Source organism: Podarcis tiliguerta (assembly GCF_965153285.1).
Source record: "Podarcis tiliguerta genome assembly, chromosome: 3".
NCBI classification, from domain to species: domain Eukaryota; kingdom Metazoa; phylum Chordata; class Lepidosauria; order Squamata; family Lacertidae; genus Podarcis; species Podarcis tiliguerta.
Window position 1 is genome coordinate 106183299 of NC_139536.1, and position 18099 is coordinate 106201397.

General features: G+C 42.2%; 1 protein-coding gene and 1 long non-coding RNA gene across 6 annotated transcripts in view; one reads left to right on the forward strand and one right to left on the reverse strand.

Moving 5' to 3' along the window:
- The window catches only part of LOC310673554, a 33152-nt gene extending 21787 nt beyond the window's left edge, over positions 1-11365 (forward strand). For all 3 annotated transcript variants that reach the window (XR_014509098.1, XR_014509099.1, XR_014509100.1), the window contains exons 5-6: positions 4625-4684; positions 11281-11365. This is a non-coding gene — a long non-coding RNA (uncharacterized lncRNA). The remainder of the gene's footprint in view (positions 1-4624; positions 4685-11280) is intronic.
- PLCB1 (phospholipase C beta 1) overlaps positions 1-18099 on the reverse strand; it is a 455632-nt gene that overhangs the window by 304572 nt on the left and 132961 nt on the right. The window lies entirely within an intron of this gene.

Below are 18099 nucleotides of genomic sequence, written 5' to 3' on the forward strand. Positions count from 1 at the left end.
CAACTGGCACTTCAAAGGGGAACAAAACACATTACAAAGAGGAAGACTAAAACTTGAAATGAGAGAAGACAGAAGCTTATTTACATTTGTACACAAATAATGGAAGAGTGATGAAATATTTTAAACCTGAAGCAGCATAGTAAGAACAAGTATGTCAGCTGTATGCAAGAGACATTTTACACAACTAAGCTATACAAAGGGTCCTCTCAACAGGAAATTGACTGCTCCTGGTCAAATGTTCAACTAAACAGTGCAGAAAGAAATCCAGAGAAACTCGCTTCCTCCAACAAACCCAAACATAGTTGCTCCTTTAAGGAATGGATGTTCAAGATGAAGTCTGTGAGGAGCTTGTGCCATTTGAGAAGAGCTTTGAGAGGGAACTATGCTAGCATGGTCTGGAATGAAAATGAGATATCAAACAGGACAATCATGCACCCTGTGGCAATCCAAGTGGGAATGAACAGATGATCAGAAGACAATTTTTGAGTATCCTTCTCGATCTGGTTAGAAAGTAGCTCGTAGTAAATTTGCAAAACAAGGAATGTAAGATCAACTATTCCCATATGTCGTCAAGGTTTAGGAGGGAAAAAACAAGCACCTTTTCTCGATATTAGAGTTTTGGCAGGTTAAGTTTTATCAATTCAGAGTTATGATAGCTGGCCTTATGCAAAAAGGTTTCTGCCAAAGCTAATGGCCAAGTTTCTAATATACAAAACAGAAATGAGACTGTATGATGACCCCATAGGTAAAGGTAAAGGTACCCCTGCCCGTACGGGCCAGTCGTGTCCGACTCTAGGGTTTGCGCCCATCTCACTTAAGAGGCCAGGGGCCAGCGCTGTCTGGAGACACTTCTGGGTCACGTGGCCAGCGTGACGAAGCTGCTCTGGTGAGCCAGCACCAGCGCAGCACACGGAAACGCCGTTTACCTTTCCGCTATAAAGCAGTACCTATTTATCTACTTGCACTTAGGGGTGCTATCAAACTGCTAGGTGGGCAGGAGCTGGGACTGAAAGACGGGAGCTCACCCCGCCGCGGGGATTCGAACCGCCAACCTTACGATCGGCAAGTCCTAGGCTCTGTGGTTTAACCCACAGTGCCACCCGCGTCCCTGATGATCCCATACAGGGTCCCAAATAACAGGAGTATTTTGTGCAACAAGTTCATCACTGCAAGGGCCTACAGATGCACATGGTACAGAGTACCCAAACAGGAACGCAGGTGGTGCTGTGGTCTAAACCACCAAGCCTCTTGGACTTGCCGATCTAAGGTCAGCAGTTCAAATCCTTTTGATGGGGTGAGCTCCCCTTGCTCTGTCCCCGCTCCTGCCAACTTAGCAGTTCAAAAGCATACCAGTGCGAGTAGATAAATAGGTACTGCTGTGGTGAGATGGTTTTCTGTGTGCTCTGGCACTCGCCAAGGTGTCCCGTTGCGCCAGAAATGGTTTAGTCATGCTGGCCACATGACCCAGAAAATTGTCTGTGGATAAACGCCAGCTCCCTGGGCCTGAAAGCGGAGATGAGCACCACACCTCATAGCCAAATTCGACTGGACTTAACTGTCCAGGGGTCCTTTACCTTTACCTTTTACCTTACCAAACAGGGCTTCTGCTTCAATCATTTACATTAGCAATTTTCACAGTAAAGAAACACAAACTTTAATGGTTTTTGATCTCAAAGGTCATTCCAGATGTAGACCACTTGGACTGCTCCTAGGAGTTATGGTTTCCGTGCTGCAACTGGTCAAGTCTTATCATATGCACTACGATTCTATGAATTTATTTATCTTACAGCAATAAAACATACAATTATAAAACAAAACAATTAACAACCATAAAACCAGAAAAGAAGGGGGAAACAATTTAAAAACAATTCTCCATATAATTTAACTTAACTCCTTTTTTACTGCTCAGACTCAGTCAATTGATGCAGGAAATGATATTATTTGAGCCACTACAACTAGCTCAAACCCTGGCTCCTTCACAGACTCCCAAGAAGCATTTAAAAGGCACTTTCATGATTACTGTAACATAACCCTTGGCCCTGGAATGGCAATCTTAACAACCAGCCACTCTGATGTGCCTGAGGCCAGTTAGCAGAATGGAGCCATCAGCCAACATCTCCAATTCTCACTACAAACAGGAAATTTGACTACAATAGGTAATTGTTCAAAGTAGTGCGTGTCTCCAGCATTTACCGCATTTGTGTGTTGTGAAACAGCAGCTTTCAACAAACCCTTAACTGGAAATAAGACACTGTAAACATTGCCATGCCAAAGGGGGGGAAAGGACTCGTGTTGATAACTTCCCTTCAACAGCTGCCAGTGTCTTTAAACCTCCAACTTCAGGAAGAGCACATCCAATTATAGCCGAGCAAAGCATTGCAGTGTTCATCTCCCAACATTTGTTTTAACTTAGAAGCAGAAGTGTCACCTGAGAACCTCTTTAAAACTAAATATAGGGCAGCTTGACATCAGATTAATTCATGGCAATCATATTCCCACTTATCTGCAGGCCAAAATGATCTATCCCAGACAAGACAGATTCTCAGGTGCAGGGAAGAACATGCATCCAGTATCAAGCAGAGGGTCATTGGCATTCAGCCGTGTCCACAGTTCAGCAAATATTTACATCTGTGCTGGCCCTTTCCATGGTTATTTCATCCTGCAGCAGCTGAACTGCAAACGAGATCCCAATCTTTCACAGCCTAAGACAAGATCTTCAGACCACAATTACAACAGAATTAGGCCCAAGCATTTACCGGAAATTACCTTTCCCCCGTGCTGTAAGTACAGCTTTAATGGTAGATCGGGCCAGGAGCCATGAGGAATAATCAAGTTAAGCATTCTCTTGTTTCTAAGCAAAGCATTAAAATATTAAGCAAGTTGAGTGTTTGCATCACAGAGGAGCCACTGCAAACAGTGAAGCACTGCTAGTACACAGGACAAACTGAAAAGCCTACTATAACTCAGGCTGTGATTTTTAGATGACTGTTAGATTAACTGATTTAAAACCTTTTAACTGGTTGAAAGGTGCCTCCAATTAATCAAACTGCACATTCAAAAAACCCTGTAGTTTTTAAATGCACGTAACTTACAAAAATCACAAGTGGCAGGCACCGTCTTAGAAGAGGCATTCATGCTTTTCTCACACAGGATGCAATACCTCTTCTTTGAGGGTATCTGCTATGACTTGTTCTCAATCAGCTGGGAACCCTACAATGAACAACTGTCAATCATTTCCTCAGCATTAGTGGCCTAATGGTCCGCTTCATGAGCACAGGCTGAAAATTGGATTACAGAGCAGCAGCAATTTGTGTGAACACAGTCTATTTCCTTGTTTATTTGCTTCCTGAGGAAACTTACCTTCTGCTTGAACGGATCAAGCAAAAGCACCATATGTCATTTGAGAGGTAATGGGCTCATGTTTTCCTTTGACTACACAGCACTGCACTTTTCTCTTTCAGTAAGACTCACTTGGTTTCTCAGCTGCTGAACAGCAGTTGCAAAAGAGCTCAAATGAAAGATTGTCAGCCACTCCTTCAAAAGACACACACTGATTACCACCACCACCACCCCGCCGCCTTCCCGCCTGTCATACCACTCTAAACTGGCTCTGTAAGCTCCCATCTGCATTACACATTTGAAGAAACATCATACCACTTTAAACAGCCAGCAAGGTATCTTGGGAACTATAGTTTGTTAAGGGTGTTGAGAGTTTTTCAGAGATCCCCATTCCCCTCACAGAGCTACAACTCCCAGAGTGGTTGAACAATCAATCCCTCTCCCTAGATTCCCCTCTGTGATACTTGGCCCCCCAAGTGATACATCATCATCTGTGGAGGTGTCATCATCTGTCAGTGAAGAGCTTTCCCCTTCAGGAGAGGGATCTGGGGAGAAGTCCAATGGTGAGCCAGTTATGCCAGCTCTGCCTCTATCTCCAATGGACCAGAGGTGAAAGCACTGGTGTGAGAAAATCATGTGTGCCAATTGCTAGATCAACATCTTAGCTAAGCCTAGCCATGCATAATACTCCTCTTCCATGCCTTACCTGCTTGTAACCTGTAGCTCACACTGCACTAACTTCATTACTGAAACTTTCTTTTTTAATTTTTTTTTAAAAATAAAATTAATTTTCCAAATTTAACACAACACAAAATAACAAACAAATATATAAAAAAGAAAAACAAACATACATTCAAAACTTATTACAGTTAATAATCCAAATTGCATTCCATTATTGGGTGACTTCCTCAAATCCTTCCTAACTGATTTTCATTAAATCTCATTTTAGCAATTTTCCAATATCCACTTTCTGGTAAAATTAACTTGTTTAGATTACTAACTTCCTTTCTTTTCATAATATTCTCAATCCATCATTTTATGCAATTCAACATAATTTTATCCTAAACCAAATTTAGTACTTGCAAGTATTTCCACTTATATTATTATATTTTACTAAATATTCCTTAAATTTCTTCCATTCTTCTCCACTACTGAAACTTTCAAAACTTCCAGTCATTGTAACAGCTTTCTCTCCATTATCTTAGTGATGTGTTCCCCACCTCTGACAACAATACATTTTAATACAGTATACTCAACAACCTCAATAACTTTCTTTGCTTTTCAGAATTTACTCAAAGTAAGGAACGCAGAAGTCCATTGTTCAGCATAAAGGAAGGAAATGAAGGTGAGGTTATTTTAAGCACAAAATGCACACTACTCATTTTTGTAAGTTATTGTCTATGTGGGCTTTTTGTATTAAGTGAAGATCATTACTTTATTAAAAAGACAAATGAGAACTCTGAATCTCGCTTCTTTAAATGTGAATAGCAAATGGCAAATATACTGACAATGAAAGATGAGTTCCGTCTGGAGGCAGGGGCGGGGGGGGGGCATATTCACATTGTTTTATTTGCTTCACTGAATATTCTTAAATAGCCCAATCCAGCATAAGTTCAGCATGCTCAAGACCCAATATTTCTTTTGGGAAAGTTAAGCATATGAGTAAGATCAGACACCAACTTTGTAGAGCAGCAATGAGTCCTTGGAAACCGCCTCACTTTGAACACTGGGAGCATCTCTGCTTTTATTGAGTTTATAAGAAAAGCAAAACATTTCTGGAACATGGATTTCAGTGTTTACCACCACAAGTGAGAAGCCATTAAGAAAGTAAACACTGGAACGTTATACTGTCCATTTGAAAACATATAAAACTGGTTTATGCTGAGGCAGATCCTGTAGTTCAAGCACTGTCTATTACTCTCACTGGCATGCACTCTCCAAGGTCTCAGACCTTTCTATGCCCACCTAGCAGAAATGACTTCAGTTTCAGAAGCTGGAGACAGAACTTGGTTCATCTGCATGCAAAGCAGGTGCTTAATCACTTAGCTATGGCACCTCCATATCTTTTTTTGTACTGCTCTTTTTCACCTTCCCTTAAATTCCCTTTACTAGAGTTACTAGTAAAGTTTAATTATATCCTATAAAGTCTTCCTTCAGTTTTCTCCCACCCCTTTTATATTTTAAGCTCTTTGACTATCATTCCAGGTACAGCCAATCTATCTAGTTCATCATAAGTATGGCAAAGTCCACAGCTGACACATAACACAAATTGACTGACCCAATATATTCATTTTTCACTTGCATACCCATGTTTTATAAACCCCATTTAACCTTACACTTCCCCAAGATTCCTTCAAAACCTAACGTTGCCCTTTGCTGTTCACTTTCCACATGTCATCCCTGAGTGACTTCCTCAAATCTTGCACATGATATGTGAGCAACAAATCTTCCTCTTCATATGTGGAGGCTACGCCAAGAAAGCAAGAACTTTGAACTCTTTCCCTCACTAGATTCATATAACTTTGGCTTTAATATTTCTGGCTTCAGAAGTTGATTTGTTAGTCTATGCTGTTTATATTGAGTGCATTTCAGGATTCTGTGTTCAGCTTCTGCACACTTGTTTGGTTTCCTTTGGTAGTTTAAATGGAAGAGTAAGACAGAAATACAAACATGTCGTTGAAAATTTTCACCAAATGCACCCAGCACTATCTTTGGGTCTTAGACCTTTCCCTTCCACCCAGTCTTGTAACTGTCTGTCTGATATTTCCATTTGCATGTTTCATTGTTCCCCATTTTTCCTCATAAACACATCTCTCCTCAGTTTCAGTATCCACGGACAACACCATCGACTCTGTTGACCAGGCCTCAAGCCTTGGCTTTAGGATGCCTACATCTCCTTTGCACCTCACATCCAGACCACTGTAACATCATGTTCCCTTGCTATGCACAACACTGGTAAAAGGCAGCCCTTCTTCCCTGTTCTCTTACTAAGCACTCTTTCCATGCTCTGATTACCACCTCACTTGAAGACTACAGCCTTTTCTTCACTGGCTTCCCCTTCCCACAACTTAGTTCATTCACCTCCTGCCACCAAAGTTCACCCCTCTCATCACTCAGACCCCATGACAGTTGCCTAAAAACACAGCCTGGCAATGAACCAGACAAGATCTGTCTGCTCCCAGACAGACTGTGTAAGAGGCCACATTTTAGGCTTGAGTAAAACAGGTGCTATTTATACGGATCAGCCTAGGCACTGCTGAGCAACGATGGTGTCATTGTACTCGGCACTTTTCTCCATGAAAAGTAGAGAGTTAGTTTCAAAATATATATATTATACATCATCCTGATATTAACACAGCAAGACAGTCTTGATAGCACAGGTAGTATTTTTGGCTTCGGGACATCAAGCGTCACAGAACGACTATTGAGCATGCAAGTCTAGTGCCCAGAAGCTGTCACTGTACGGAAATGGGGAGGGGGGGGGGGAGATACCACATCCTTTCCTCAGCTGTTAGAACAGGAAAGAAAACTGGAGCGCCATAAGGATTTTACAATTGGTTCTTAAGTTACACAAACAAGACATTTGGAAGGTAATTTCCTTGGCTGAAGGCTTCCATTTTTCCTCCTCACCCAAAACAAAAACCTTATTAAGCAGTTTCCATTGGGAAGGTAAGCTTTTGCCTGTGAAATGGGGTTCTTGTATTGCATCCAGGACAGGGCTGCTGTTGAAAACTAAGAAAAGCAGAGGTTCATCTGATGCAGCTTCTCATGCACAGCACATGTGAAATCTCTTACTGCCTCTGAGCGCTCTCCAAGGGCCCTGTTCTCTTGGTATGGCAAACCTCAGCATAAGTATTTAGCAACAGATCAAGCACAAGCTGTCCTTACAGAAAAATGCATCTCCAGCCATTTTTGATGCAGAATAAGGAGCCATACATCTGCCCGCATCAGTGACTGCTCCTACTATCCTATTGCTCAAAGCACCGTCTTGTTAAAGCATCTGAATCTGCACCAATTATATTCTTCAGTGCTTGTTTTACTTTCAACTCTTTAGCTAGTTTTTTTAAGAGAAAGAGAGAGAATGATGGATGCCCCCAGGATTTTCCTTGCACACTTACTGCAGCAAAGCAGTTCCTCAGTTTACCCTCTGGTTTGAAACCTCAAAGATGCAAAGTATGCTTAACCTCTTTCCACCCCGCCCCATGCCTTGGAATAGATAATACTTGCACTCTGGTTTCTTTTCCATCTCTCTTTCCTTTGTGTTTCCTTTTCTTTCTCACCAACTCTCCAAGCAAATTGCCCACCCTGCTTCAGATGAAGTGTTAGTTATGTTTGGACTCTCTTCTTGTTATGTACTGAAGTTCTCACCCTTGGCCAGCAGGGGGATACTGTAGATAGTTATGCAAATAAGGGATCAAAAGTGACGTTCAGTGATTGGATAGTTTTAGAAAATTGTTACAGTTACGTTGTACTGGAGCTTTATATAAGTAGGCTGACTGAGCCCTTCAGCTCAGTTCTGTTCTGGCCTCTGAATAAACAAGAGCTGTTTGAAGAATCGCTGTGTCATCTGATATGTTCACCCACAACTTAACACTTCTCTAACCCCATTTGCCCTTCTGCAAGTTTATCTGGCATCCATCGTCCTCCCATTTCCTTATTTCGTCTCATCTCCATCCTCTGTAGCCTTCCAGTATCGCAAATAGTTCCTTCTTACCCAGTCCTCTCCTGCTTTCTTTAGATTGAACCCACTAATTCCCAGTCTGGTCTAAATGCTGTCTAAGGACTGTCTATCTTTGTAATACACCACCCATTTGGTTACTTTAGATGTTGGCTCATATTCTCATTGCTAATTCCCCTTAGAATTGCTACGGCACACCATGGCTATGGGTTAAAAAAATTATGGGGCAGGTATGTGTGTACACAGGTCCACAAGAACACATGGTAACAACAGAGAAAGGCTGAAGATCCCAAAACATTTCCCCCAGTTGCATTCACAATTTCAGGGCCTTATGCCATACAAAGTTATTTCTGCTCTCCATAGGATTAAACAAATCACTTCTGCTACTATTACCGTGTCGATTACTGCTGCTGTTCCCTCACCAGAAATAACTCCTTGTAGCTTTTCAGTCACTAGGAGAAAATATGCCACTGAGACTTTTATCCTCTCCCAATTTGGGCATTCGTGGCTTGACGGAACAGAAAGACTATAGTTCAAACAAGCTGGCAGGTTCCTTTCCCTAACTGCTGTGCGCTAAAATGTAACACATTGCTGGATGCCTGTTTAACTCCCCTGAAACTTCTCAAAATCCATTCTTATAGCAGCAGAAAGTCCAAGTCTGATTGCAATACTTACCTTACCATACATGTGTAATCCATGGGGTGTTAAATGCGCAATCCAAAAGAACAGCATCTATGCCATGCTGCAGCAACATTCCTTTATTTTTTAAGAATCCTTTTTGAATAGCTTCACATGTATTCCCACCTTCTCTAAATCACTCCCCAGACGGTGGTGCTGGAGTTTGTACCGTGCTGTCCTGCCTTCGTGAAATGAGCTCAGTGCTTTATTCAAAGCGGTCCCGGGGGAACATATGAACTTATCAGTATGCCTTTTACTGAGACAAAGCCATTTTGTTCTTCTTGCCCAGCACTGCCTGCTCTGACTAAGCAATGACTATCTGAACTCTTAGCCGGAGACCTTTCCCAGCCCTCTCCAATATCCTTGCTATCTGGAGGTGCCAGGAATTGATCTCAAATCCTTCTGCATGCTAAGCATGTGCTTTACCACCGAGCTACCTCTGATTCAGCCACACGCCCAACAAAAGTAACTTCGCTTTACCTTCACAGAACCAGAGTTGGAAGGCATCCTCAAGGGTCATCTAGTCCAACCCCCTGCAAATGTATGAATCTCAACTAGATCATCCATGACAGGTGGCCATCCAACCTCTGCTTAAAAACCACAGCCTCCCAAGGAACTCTATTCCCCTGTCAAACAGCTCTTATGACCAGAAAGTTTTTTTCGTATGTTTAGTCAGAATCTTCTTTCTTCCAGCTTGAAGCCATTGGTTCATGTCCTAACCTCCAGAGCAAGAGAAAACAAGCTTGCTCCAAACTTGATTAGGTTATTTCTCTGAATGCAACCTTGCTGTCCTTTGACTTATTTGTTCCTTCCCTATGTTCTCAAAAGATATCAACCTCTGAGCCTGTGCCTTGACAAATACATAATATTTGTTTCTGCAGTAAGACAAACACTTTCCCTTTCTCCCAGTTAGGAAGCCTCTGTGATTTATCTCACATCACCTTCATTTTAATATAAAAACCTCTGAATATTTTGTTGCCCAGACATGAAACACACTGCGTCTCTAGCTGCCTCACTATTTTAATCCTTTAAATAAGGCCAGAACTGGTAGCTTGGTAAGGCAGCAGTAATCATCTTGTCTTCTATTGTACCATACAAGCTTAACAGTGCAATTTCAAGGAATCATTTCATTTACATTCAAGAATGTAATACGATGGTTTGTGGATCGAGAGGGGAAAGAACTTGGATGGCCCCCAAAATTTCTCAAAGTACAATTGGTCGGTGGGAGCTGGGAGTGAGCCATGTTTGTCAAGACCTCTGCCAAACCAGCTAAAACGTCACCTGCCTACAGTTCCAGGATGACAGAAAAAGAAAATTCTCAGAAAAATGAATTTCATAAATTGGATTCACATCTGTCCCAGACATCCTCCACTTTATTAGGGGGCAAAGAAGTTTGTTGGAGGAGAGGGATTTCACCAAAAACTGTTGTGGAGGGTGTGGCATTCGTACGGAGCCCCCGGTCGTCTCACGGACTATTGACCCGTACACCACTAAACCGCTGCCACCAACCAGGTTCCTCTTGGTAAAATCACTTCAGTCTCAGTCAGCTTCTCAATTAATAAAGAAGAGTATATTTTATTTCAGACATGAACAAAACTTTTACGGCATTCCAAACCTTGTTGTCTTTACTTTCTTAGTCTTATTTTCCTCTCTCTATCTCTTCTACCTCCCCACACTCAAGAACCTGCAGCCCTGTCTCGCTATTACCAACTGCCTTTCCCAATCAGCCAACCCACTAAAACCCACCAACAACCCCCAACAAACTCCTCCCGGAACTCCTCCCAGAACTGGTTTTATAGTCCCACTGACTCCACTCCCATGGTCCTGTCTGTGCAACCTATTTAACTATTTCCCCTCCAGCACTCTCTCATATATGTTAACATCACAGAGGGGTGCAGAAATTCTCCAATAGTTTGATGGGGTGCTAGGGGTTCAGAGCAAGTGTAGCACAGTCATTTGAGGTCTACAATAACATAGTGCTATAGTCACATTGGTGTGGATGGATGGTTTGCAACATGGCTGACAAGGCTATGCAATCCTGACCCTTTCCATTACCCCCTCCATCATTTTCTACTGCAATGACCTCAGAGTCAAGCAATGAGTAGGACACTGAGTCAGTCTCTTCAGGCAACTGAGCTTTGTCTTTGAGAGAGGAGGAGGAAATGCATGGTCTTACTCCACCTACCAGAGCCCGGAGTCAATATTCAGCAGGGGGAAGCATCCTACTCAAACCCACTGGTGTGCTTCTCAATTTGGAGCTAACTTGGTGGGGTAGACTGAATGTAGGAATGTACGAGCATTGATGCCTATAATCTCAAATTAGATTTTCGTTTTTCGAAACATGGGCTAGCTTATACATTCATATCAACAAGACTGAAACCAGCAGCTCAGTTCTGATATTGCCTTGTTGTTGGATAACAGCCGATTCAGAAAATATAGGAAGCTTTCTCCTTTCAGTTTTCAAGCTGCAATCAAAGTGTGAAGTGGCTGTCCTCAAACTTACAGCAACTGAACATCAAACTCTCAAGTCATTAGCAAACTTAAAAAAACTTTAAAGGATCAATTTCTTTTTTTTTTTACTTCAGGGTGTACATCATCTAAGGAACTCCAACCAAAGTTCTCGTTTTCATCAGAAAATTCAGACTGCAAAATAAATTATGCCTGCTTCTACCCTCGAGTTTTGATCAGTTTGCTCCTGAATGAAATATCTCCCCAAGAGAAGTCTTTCAGTATTCATGAATGTAATGTACATTTCAAGTTGCGCCTTGCATGATAATCAAATTGAGACTTGGGAGCTGGGACGCTTTCCCCTTGTTAGTGCTATTAGGATGCTTCTCACAGTAAGCACACATCTTCAAATCCAAAAAGGAATTATAGGCATAAAAAAAAAAAGAACCAAGGCAGCATCAGAGTTCAATAAGATCTGCCCAATCTGTCAAACCGAGTTTAACTAATTGATGTCAGTAGCCGAAAAACAAATGTTGCAGGAATTCTGGACATCAATAGGCCATCAGATGGAAGCTAACCTTGCTAACTACATGTGATGTTTACTTCATAGCTCACTTTCAGTGCAAGTTTCCTTTCCTCAGAAAACTCACAAAATAAGAGGAAGACCACAACGGCGGGGGAACTATGGATTTTCAATGTCTGAGGTCCCTTGAAAATGAATGCCAAGTGTTTCAAACATGGCATGCTGATGACAATCCACCCCTGCCCCCAATCTAGGGACCTATACAGTCCTAGTTTGAAGAGATGTTCTCTGTTTTGTTAACATTCAGGTCATAAATGTGTGTCCAGTAAACTACTTCGCTCTGCTTCCTTGTTTGATCAGCTTGCCCCAGAGAATCCCACTCTATTGCCACACTTAAGGTTTGTGGTATTGTGTACATTGTGGAACTTAAGCAATTAACAGTCCAGTTGAGCAGCAGGTCTAATGGCATTCAAGTGTTTAGTTAACACCTGCCAGTACTTCACGATGTTTGGTTCACTGTTCACCAAAAAGGGGCTGCAAACCTATGTTACTTGGCTGTCCTTGTTTCTTCCAAGGGCAAACTTCCTTCATTCTGTTGAGAAACCCACATTAAGATGCACAACCTCACTTGGCTTCTATTCACAAAGTCCTGTGTTGGCTTCGAGGATGAATTTAAGAATGTTTTTATTTACGTTCCTGGGCATGAATGCATGTAGTTCAGAACAAGCTGATCTTTTCAGGTCATTCAGTAAAGGATGGGTCATTAGCTTGCATTTTCCTGAACATTTCCTCGTTGTTTTTGCAACCAGTTACAAATGAGCCTTTTAAAGGGATAGACATATCGGGAAGGCAACTGATTTACCAATAGGAATTACCTAGACAACCAAAGAAAAAAATTACGGTAAACTAGTCAGCTATTTTACCTTTTATTAGTATTTGGTCTTTCTCACTTTCTCCTGCCCTCCTTCCCAAATGGTTATTGTTAATAGCCGCCAGAAATACACAGAATGAACTATGGAGGTCTTGGAGACTATATTTTCCATTAAAATCACATGCTTGTCATGGGGTGGCCAAGTCAGGATGATGTAGATTGATGGTTGGCTCCAGTGTGGTGGGGAGGTCTCTGCCAGACCTGGGGGAGCCTAATAGTGAAGACCCTGGAGGTGTGACCAGATGTGTGTGTCCCTCTGACTGTTCTCTCACCTCATCAATCCCCACAGCAAGAACTCTTCAGCTTTGCTTTCCTAACCACAACTGTTGAAGCCTATTCTCTGACACCTCAATAGTGTCTCTCAGGCCAGATGCTGAGTCTAGCTCTCTTTCTCCAGAGGGGGTAGAGACATTCCCTCCATCACCTATGTCCCAGAGGCACTCAAGGAAGGAGGCACAAATGGTTGGAGCAAATCCCACCTCCAAGATAGAGTGCAAGATTGCTTGCTAAGGAACAGAACTGTTTGATGAATTAAGTTGAGCCTTCCCCATATAGGATGGCAAGGGTTGTGTCAGTATCAGATGTACTGCCTGCTGTGCCTTAGATGAGTGATTTGCAAATGTAGGGCACCAATCTGAGCATTATCACGCTTGCAAAGAATCATTCAAATTTTTGTTCTTCAACAACTGGGAGCCAGGACAAGGCTCCACCAAGACACAGCTTCTACTTTTCCCAAAATTGCTCATCATTACATCCAGCAGAGAAGAGTAATTGTAGCATCCTGGGATTGTTTTCAGTGCTACACCCACTCAGAGTAGACCCACTGAAACTGATTGACATGACTAATTTGGGTCCATTAATTACAAAGTGTCTGCTCTGAGTAGAACTTAATTAGATACAACCCCTGACACACACTTGGTGAAGATGTTGCGGGACGTAAATCATTTGTACATAAGAGAAACCTCTGCGAAATTGGGTGGGTGGGTGTCATTTTATGTTCTACACAAGGAGAATGTTCTGTCCCCCCCCCCCACACAATACAAAATGTCCCTGAAAGAAAAACTCCTCTGAAGATGTGCCATTATTCTAGAAGAAAAATCAGATCCCATGTTCCCCATGCTTTGAATATAATCTATACTTTATGTATTGTTGGCTGTAATAGATAACTTTGGTGCAGTTCAATTAAAAGAATTTCTAATTTAGCTCGCTTTGCAACTAAACAAAAAAATAATCCCATATATTTATCTGAAGATAAAAACAGAAATAGTGGCAAATGAAAGAAACCAGTCAAGCCTAATCTCACTGAAATGCAAAATTGGGTATTCTTCACTGACATGCCAGAGGGCTGTTCTTTCAAATGCTGATATTTTTAGAAGGTTATCGTGATTGTATGCAATCCTTACTAATTAAAAGTTAAAGACATACCATCATGCATGTTCACTAAGTTCAAAAATGAGAAAACCACAATTCCCTCATTGCTAAATTTCTGTTCTCATATGACATGTTTACAGTGCAGACTTGCTTATTTCCATAAATAAGGAAAATAAAACAACTACAGTAAGTGTTTCACTTGCTGATTAAAATTTGCTCCCCTAATTAGCAAAGCTGATATAAAGACTACCTTGTTAGGGCCTGTGAAAAATCTGCTAGTTTTGTAAGATGGGTGTGTGTTCCCATCTTCAAAATACTTTCACTGAGATTTTCTAAATCACATTTAAGAAGGACAAGAAATAAAAATAAACAGCACAAACAATAAGCAAGAACATTTGAGCCTACTGAGATCAAGCAAGCCCCTTCACTATTCTCTTTTCAGCACCTGCTAAAAATATACCTGTTCAGACAAGCCCACCTAAATGCTTAGAAAGTAGAGGTAATCTTAATCTGTTTTAGGAATCTAACTGTTCTATGTTTTAAAGTAGGGTTGTAATTTTTTTATTGATTTTACCATTTTGTATTCGAGGTTTTTTACAATCAAGCGGTGAATAATTTTTATGAGATAAATTAATTAATCAGTTAAAAGTTGTGTGCTGTGTTCTGTTGATAGGGAATGTTCTGGGGGTCGGAGACAAAAATTGGGGGGGAGGTCAAGGTGGGTCAGTTAGTGGGGAGTATTGGAGGGTGTGAAATAGGTGTCAGCTTGTTTCTAGTCAGAAAAACGAAAAGAAAAAAAAGAAATCTGGAGGGGGGGGGCTCAAAGGGCTTAGAAAACAATAATATATATATTTTTTAAAATACAGGAAGAAGCAGGCACTGCAAGATTCTCCATTACATGGCTTAGTTGAGACTGCCCAGAAGCTTCTTGCCCTATCCTTTAAACAAAGGGACGCAGGTAGCGCTGTGGTCTAAACCACAGAGCCTAGGACTTGCTGATCAGAAGGTCGGTGGTTCGAATCCCCGTGACTGGGTGAGCTCCCGTTGCTCAGTCCCTGCTCCTGCCAACCTAGCAGTTCGAAAGCACATCAAAGTGCAAGTAGATAAATAGGTACCGCTCCAGCGGGAAGGTAAACGGTGTTTCCGTGCGCTGCTCTGGTTCGCCAGAAGCGGCTTAGTCATGCTGGCCACTTGACCCGGAAGCTGTACGCCGGCTCCCTCGGCCAATAAAGCGAGATGAGCGCTGCAACCCCAGAGTCGGTCACGACTGGACCTAACGGTCAGGGGTCCCGTTACCCTTTACCTTTTTATCCTTTAAACAAGAGGGAGAGATGAGACAGCATGAGATAGATGCCCCTTCTATTATAGCTACAAGGGAAGTAGAGAACGCTTCATCAGTGGCACCTTGCAAGGCAAGCAATACATTTCCTGCCTTGTAGTGCAGTAGGAACTTGGGTGCCCAGACTGATAGCTTTCTCCATCCAACTAAAGCCTGACCATGAGGCCATCGACCACAGGGGGAAAGCCAGCCACTTAGTGACTAAGACAGTGCATGTCTGTTCCCCTGCCTTAAAAGAGAGGACTTGGGGGCCGCCTACAAAGCTTCAGTAAGCAACTGTGTACCTATTTCCTCTGTCCAACATGCAGATGCTCCACATGCTATAGCAAAGGAAACGATGGATGAAAGCCAAGGATCTCTGACGGGAGAAGCTCTTTCAACCATGTCCCCAAACAGTGTATGGAGGCACAGGTCCAAAATGGCCTGTTAGCAAGTACACTGCTTGCATAAGGTTTGTGTTCCTCGGTCAAGGTCAGAAGAACACACAGAACCGCCCTCACCATCTGAGCTCTCAAGATGGCCCCTTGAGATCCCATGATCACTTCCATGACCATCCCAGAGCCCTGTAAGCAAGGCAGAGGGTTTTAAAGCCCTTTTTGTGCAGAGACTCAGTGGGTCTTACCCCCCCCACCACCACCACTTACCCCCCCCACCACCACCACTATATACTGATATTTTGATTGCATTATTTAATTGTTGTTTTGCTATGTGCATACCCCAAGCTGGGACCTTATGGTGAAGGACAGATTTTAAGTAAAATTATCATCACCAACACCAGCAGCAAAAATATTCAAAAGAAACTTTCCCTGTGCTTAACATCTCTCCCATGGGCATAGCCAGGATTTATGTTGGGAGGGGGAGGAGGGTTTTTTGGGGGGCAGAATCTGCAATGTGATTGGTCAGCAAGTTAGCTATTTTTATTTATTGATGGAGGGCGGTTAACCCCGGCTACATCTATGATCTCTCCCCCCATCCTTTCAGAATGTTTAGAGAAATTAAATGTTTTTTAATATCTTCTACTTTGCATATGGCTCAAGAAAACAATCATGGTTATATTTTTATTTTTAAAGCCTTTCCTGCTGAAATATGTATGACTACTGAGCAGTAATAATAAAATGCATAGCACATTTAAAAATGAATGTTCACCATGGGGAATGTGCCCTACACCCAACTAATGCCACTATTTCAGCTTGTTAGCAAAATCCTCAGAGCTATATAAAGATTCTAGTTTCCATAGAAACTGTTGTGTGAAACTTCGGGATGTTAAGCACCCATGTTAATTTGAATTTCCATTTGCTAACTGCTAATACACTATATCATTTCTAGTGTCGCAAGATAAAAGGATAGGTCATGATCTATAGCTTTTCACCGTGCTAATGTGCCCACTCCTCACCACCCATGAGCCCCATTCCCACCCCCAAGCACCAACAAACAAGCCCTAGATAAACCCCAGGTACACCTTATTCCCAGGATATCCTGTGGCCTGGTGGCAGGAGAGAGTGTAGCTTGTTGTTGTTTAGTCGTTTAGTCATGTCTGACTCTTCATGACCAGAGCACGCCAGGCACTCCTGTCTTCCACTGCCTCCTGCAGTTTGGTCAAACTCATGCTGGTAGCTTCGAGAACACTGTCCAACCATCTCGTCCTCAGTCGTCCCCTTCTCCTTGTGCCCTCCATCTTTCCCATCATCAGGATCTTTTCCAGGGAGTCTTCTCTTCTCATGAGGTGGCCAAAGTATTGGAGCCACAGCTTCAGGATCTGTTCTTCCAGTGAGCACTCAGGGCTGATTTTCTTCAGAATGGATAGGTTTGGTCTTCTTGCAGTCCGTGGGACTTTCAAGAGTCTCCTCCAGCACCATAATTCAAAAGAATCAATTCTTCGGCGATCAGCCTTCTTTATGGTCCAGCTTTCACTTCCATACATCACTGTATGGAGTGTAGCTTACATGGAAGGTAAAAGGTAAAGTAGCCCAATGTTGCCACAGTTAGCACATGGATATTCAAGTCCTTACAATATAATCTTCTATCACTCTCTTCAAAGATGTTCAAAAGAGGGTGGGTGTTACAGAACTGTAGAGTTGGAAGGGACCCCCAGGAGTTATGTACTTCAAACCCCTGCAATTGAGGAATCTCAATAAGGTCATACATGACAGGTGGCCACCCAACCTCTGCTTAAAAACCTCCAAAGAAGGAGAATCCACCACATCTCATGGGAGTCTGTTCCACTGTTGACCAGCTATTACTGTCAGAAAGTTCTTCCTGATGATGAACAGGAATCTCTTTTCTTGTAACTTGAAGCCATTGAATAGAATCCTAGCCTCCAGAGCACAAGAAAGCAAGCTTGCTCCATCCTTCATGTGACAGCCCTTTAGATATCTGAAGATCGCTATCTCCTCTCAGGATAAACAAATCCAATTCCCTCAACCATTCCTGATAGGGCTTGGCTTCCAGACCAGGTTGCCCTCCTCCACACACATTCCAGCTTGTCAATATCCTTAAAATGTGGTACACAGAAACACAGAGAGATGGAACTTTTATCTTTCCACAAACCCACCAGAGCCATCTGCAAGTACCCATTTTCTAACTGAAAAAGTCACAGCAAAACTTACAGGCTGCTTTAGCACAAACACAACTCAGAGTAAGCAATTTTATTCTAAGGGCAAAAGTTTTTTGTGATTGCATTCTTTTTAAAGTCAACCCTGAATCTGGGGGAGAGTGACTGAATTATATCTCATAAGCAAAGCATTTCAGCATTTTTATTTATTTCCTAAGATTCAATCTATAGGCTCATCCTT